Raw genomic sequence first — 5,022 nt, forward strand, 5'->3', positions numbered from 1 at the left:
TGGATTTTATTCTGTGTGTATCAGGGAAACTTCGGAGGATAAACTGAAAAATGACCCAATTCTATTTGCCTTTTACAGAGGTCAGCTATGTGCAGGTAGACCAGCTACCCTGTGTAGTCATGATTTAGAATGGAAAACCCCAAACCCAAAGGGTATCCTGGAAGCAAGAGCTCTTGACTTACGCAGTTATCCTCCTATTCTGCCACATGGCTTCTCAGAAGATTCACATAGGCGCACCAATTGAGCTCTTTAAAGTATTTACTGAAACAAAAATTACAGTTGCTTTCAGGGCCTAGTGAGAGGGGAGTATAGAGCCAACTCTCTCCTCTCTTCTTTTTGTAGGGTTCTCTCATCTACAGAGTAAAGTTATAATAATTTTGATTGATAATAATTGCTTACACTTACAACATGACATTTTCCTAGGTGCTTTACAACTTAACTCATTTAATTTTCATAACGACTCTGTATGGTAAATATTATTTCCATTTCATAGATGAGGAAATTGAAGTACATAAAAGTAAGTGACTTGACTAAGGTCACACATCCAGCAATTAGCAAAGCTGGGATTAAGACAAAATCTACCATGATGCTTCCTGGTTGGGTTTGACTTCAATCCAACTATATCCTGAACCCAGATGTTTAAACAAAAATAGCCATGAAAAGATTTGTCTTTAAGTTTGAGTCTCAGTATTGCCAAATTTAAATCTTGCCTAATTCAGAGGAAGAAGAAAGTTTTTCTAGCTGAGGATGGCTTCTTAGGAGAAAGTATTATTTTAATACAGCTTTAAGAGATGAAATCTTTTTTTTCCAATTAGAATTGACATTAAATATTATTTTATATTTGTTTCAGGTGTATAGCATTGTGGTTAGACATTTATATAATTCACAAAGTGATCTCCCCAATTAGTCTAGTCCCCACTTGGCACTATACATAGTTACTACAATATTAACTATATTCCCTATGCTGTACTTCACATGCCCATGACTATTTTGTATTTGTACTTCTTAATCTTTTCATCTTTTTCACCCAGTCCCCCAACCCACCTCCCATTTGGCAATCACCAGTTTATTCTTTATATCTATGAGTCTGTTTTCATTTTCTTTGTTTATTTTGTTTAGATTGCACGTATAAGTGAAATCATATGGTATTTGTCTTTCTCCGTCTGACTTATTTCACTTAGTATAGTATCCTCTAGGTCCATCCGTGTTGTTGCAAAGGGTAAAATTTCATTTTTTTATGGCCGAGTAACATTCCATTGTACATATGTACTACATCGTCCTTGTCCAGTTGTCTAATGATGGACACTTAGGTTGCAACCATATCTTGGACTACTAAATAGCGCTGCAGTGAACATAGGAGTGTATCTTTTAAAATTAATGTTTTAGTTTTCTTTGGGTAAATTCCCAGAAGTATAATTTCTGGGTCATAAGATAGTTCACTTTTTAATTTTTTGAGGAAATTTTAAACTGTTTTACATAGTGGCTATACTAATTTGCAATCCCACCAACAGCATGAGGATTCTCTTTTCTCCATATCCTCACCATTGCTTGCTTTTTGATTTATTGATGATAGCCATTCTGACAGGTGTGAGGTGATATCACATTGTGGTTTAATTTGCATTTCTCTGATGATTAGTGACATTGAGCATCTTTTCATGTGTCTATTGACCATCTATTTGTATGTCCTCTTTGGAGAAATGCCTATTTAGAGCCTCTGTCCTTTTTTCAATTGGATTGTTTTTTAGGTGCTGAGTTGTATGCGTTCTTTATAAATTTTGGATATTAACCCCTTATCAGGTGTGTCATAGGCACATCTTCTTCCATTCAGTAGGCTGTCTTTTTGTTTTGCTGATGGTTCCATTGCTGTATGAAAATGTTTTAGTTTGATCTAAATAAATCTTGAGTGAAATTTTGAGGAGTAAAAGTTGTTGAGAAGGAAGGGCAGCAGTCCTATAGCCAAGTGAAGTAATCCAACTACAAGCTCTGTCTACCACTGTTTACAACTAAAAACTGGAGAGAATGCAAATGCACCTATGTGAGAACTCTGAAAATAGCAGGCAGATAAGATACTGGAGTCAAAACTTGAATGATAATCCATCATGCCTTTGTCACATGGAATTGCATGATCATGTGGGAGGCTAAAACTCTGAGATGGCCCCATCTTTTCAGCCAGAAGAACCAGGAAAAGGAGCCACTGGAAGTCAGTCAGGAAATCTCTGAGAAGAGAGAATTAGAAGAGGGGACCCAATAACTCTATGCATGGACTGATATAGGTCATAGGCACACTACAAGGTGTACATGCATGGGACAGACCCAAAGAAGCACAGCAAAGGTTTTGGGAACTTAACTATAATACTAACACTACCCAAGTACCAGATAAACCTTTGGTTGCCTATGTGACAGGCAGAACTTAACAGCCTAGTGAAGACTTTGAAAACCAAAAATCAGATCTACCTGTTCCAAAAGATAAGGTAGAACTTGCCATCTGAACCTAAGTAGGTTAATTGTCTGCTAAACAAATAAGCAAAAATATCAGTTTTTTTTCCAAGAATTTTAGTAGGATCCAGAGTCTCACACATATATTCAAAAGTCCAGGATATAATCCGAGTTTACTTGATGTAAAAAGAACCAGGAATATACAAACTATATTCAAGGAAAAAGATAATAAATAGGTACTAATCCTGAGATGACTCAGATGGTGCAATGATCAGACAGACTTAAAGTAGCTATTATAACTGTTCTCTACTCTTGAGATAAATGAAAAAATAGAAGTTCTTAGCAGAAAAATAGAAACTATGCAGAATAACCAGATTGGAATTTTAGAACTAAAGAGACAACATCTAAAGTAATAAATTCACTGCATGAGCTCAGGGACAGAAAAGATGACGGCGAAAAAAAGTCAGTGAACTTGAAGATAGAACAATAGAAATTACACAATATTTTGTATAATATATTTGTAAATGTACTTTTTTATTGGAAAAAGTAAGCAGTGTTTCAAGATACCGTGGGACAACACCAAAAAATTGAAAATTCATGTTTTTGGAGTCCCGTTCCAGAAAGTTAAAGGAAAGATATGGGTACAGAAAAAATATTTGAAGACACAATGGCTGAAAATATCCCAAATTTGGTGACATAAATTTACAAACTAAAGAATCTCAGTGAATCCCTAACAGGATAAACTCAACAACTACTCAGCTACATCATAGTCAAACTGCCGAAAACCAAAGGTCAAAAATCATTGAGAGCGTCCAGAGAAATATAGCACATTGAACATAAGGGAAACCTATTCAGACAACTACAGACTTCACATCTAAAACTATATAAGCAAAAGACAGTAGAATGACATCTTTAAAGGGCAAGAAGAAAAGAACTGTTATCCCATACTTTTATATTCAGAAAAAATATCATTCGGGAGTGAAGGCAAAATAAAGGTACTCTCACATGAAGGAAAACCAAGAAACTTTGTTTTTGGCAGACCTGCTAAAGAACTGCTAACGGAAGTTTTTCAGGCTGAAGGGAAATGACATCAGGGGGAAATTTTGAATTTGAGGAATAAAAGAATGAGAGAATTGATAAATATCTAACACAGTAGATTCCCATTAGTAAAAATATACACAAAAATACAAAAATCATCTCTAATTCTCATGATAAAGGAGTAACTACATACTACTGGCAATATTTTGGATATATTTTCTTCAAGTCATTTTTCTCTGTAAATAAGCATTTCTTTATTTTTTCCCTCCCCCACTCCTTACTTCTTTTGTTCTCTCTCCATCCACTAAGATTATGCAATATATATTTTTATTATATTCTTTACCAATTTACAGTATATTATGAACACTTTCCTATTTTGCTAAGAAAACTTAATGAATTATTACAAAATTTTTTAGGTTTGATAATGGTATTTTTGGTTATATTTTTAAATATTGGTTGTATTTTTAAAGGAATACCTTTTAGAGAAATATACTGACATATTTATTGGTGCAATGATAAGCTGCCTGGGATTTGCTTAAAATACTTAAGGTTGAAGTCTGGATGGATATCAGTGAAACAAGACTGGCCATGAATTAATAATTGTTGATGCTGGGTGATGGGTACATGATAGTTCATTATATTACTTTCTATAATTTTCTATACGTATGCAACTTTTTATTAAAAAACTAAGAAATCTTTATAAATGTGATTTCTAGTCTTTTAATCATATCCCATCCTGTAGACATTCCATAATCTTTAACCATTCCTTTATTGTGAATCAAAGTTGTTTCAGGTTATATGTGGGCTGAGATAGAACTACAGTCTGACAGCTTCTCTGGTTATTTCCTTTTTGGACATGGAATTATTGAGTTAACAGAGAGTGGACATTTTTAATGCTTTGATATATTTTGCCAAATTGCCCTTCCAAAGGGATGCTGCATGTTATTTTCACACAAGAGGTATATGAAAATGCCCTTGTCAGCACTCGCTTGCACGCACACGCTCTCTCTCTGTCTCTCTCTCTTTGTCTCTGTCTCTCTCTCTCTGTCTCTCTCTGTATGTATGTATGTATATATATATGTATATCCTTTATTAATTTGATGAGGGAAAAGGTGGTATGTTGTTTTATTTCAATTTATATTTCTTTGATTTCCAGTGACATTGAATCCCAGTCTGTCGCTGAATTATTTCCTATCCTTTTAGGGAGGAGGCAAAGGAGAAGAGTAGGAGAAAAGAGATTTATTGCGCCTTCCCCACTTGGAAGATGAGGGGCAGATGCAGACACAGGTAGCTCTTGGTTCAAATCCTGTTTCTGGCACTTACTAATTCCTGGCTTTGTACAACCATAAACCTCTCTAGGTTTCAGAGGTTTTCAGTAAAGAAATAGAGCAGTGATACTGGCCTTTGTGAGTGTGGGACAATAGAAATGTATAGAGAAAAAGCATGGTATGCCATGGTCAATCTGAAGGCAGTAGCTTTTGTGGTCTTTGGGAAGCTGAGGCTCAGGATATAAAGGACCTCCTGCTCTGCTGCACAGAGGTAGCAAGG

General features: G+C 35.2%; 1 protein-coding gene across 4 annotated transcripts in view; it reads left to right on the forward strand.

The window, feature by feature from the left end:
• The window catches only part of ST6GAL1 (ST6 beta-galactoside alpha-2,6-sialyltransferase 1), a 108,122-nt gene that overhangs the window by 59,035 nt on the left and 44,065 nt on the right, over nucleotides 1-5,022 (forward strand). The window contains exon 3 of one of the 4 annotated variants that reach the window (XM_015599986.2): nucleotides 4,678-4,761. The exons of the other annotated variants lie outside the window; for them this stretch is intronic. The gene's annotated coding sequence lies outside the window, so the exon portion shown is untranslated. The remainder of the gene's footprint in view (nucleotides 1-4,677; nucleotides 4,762-5,022) is intronic. 4 annotated transcript variants of the gene reach the window in all.

This window comes from Pteropus alecto, unplaced genomic scaffold (assembly GCF_000325575.1).
Source record: "Pteropus alecto unplaced genomic scaffold, ASM32557v1 scaffold88, whole genome shotgun sequence".
Classification (NCBI taxonomy): domain Eukaryota; kingdom Metazoa; phylum Chordata; class Mammalia; order Chiroptera; family Pteropodidae; genus Pteropus; species Pteropus alecto.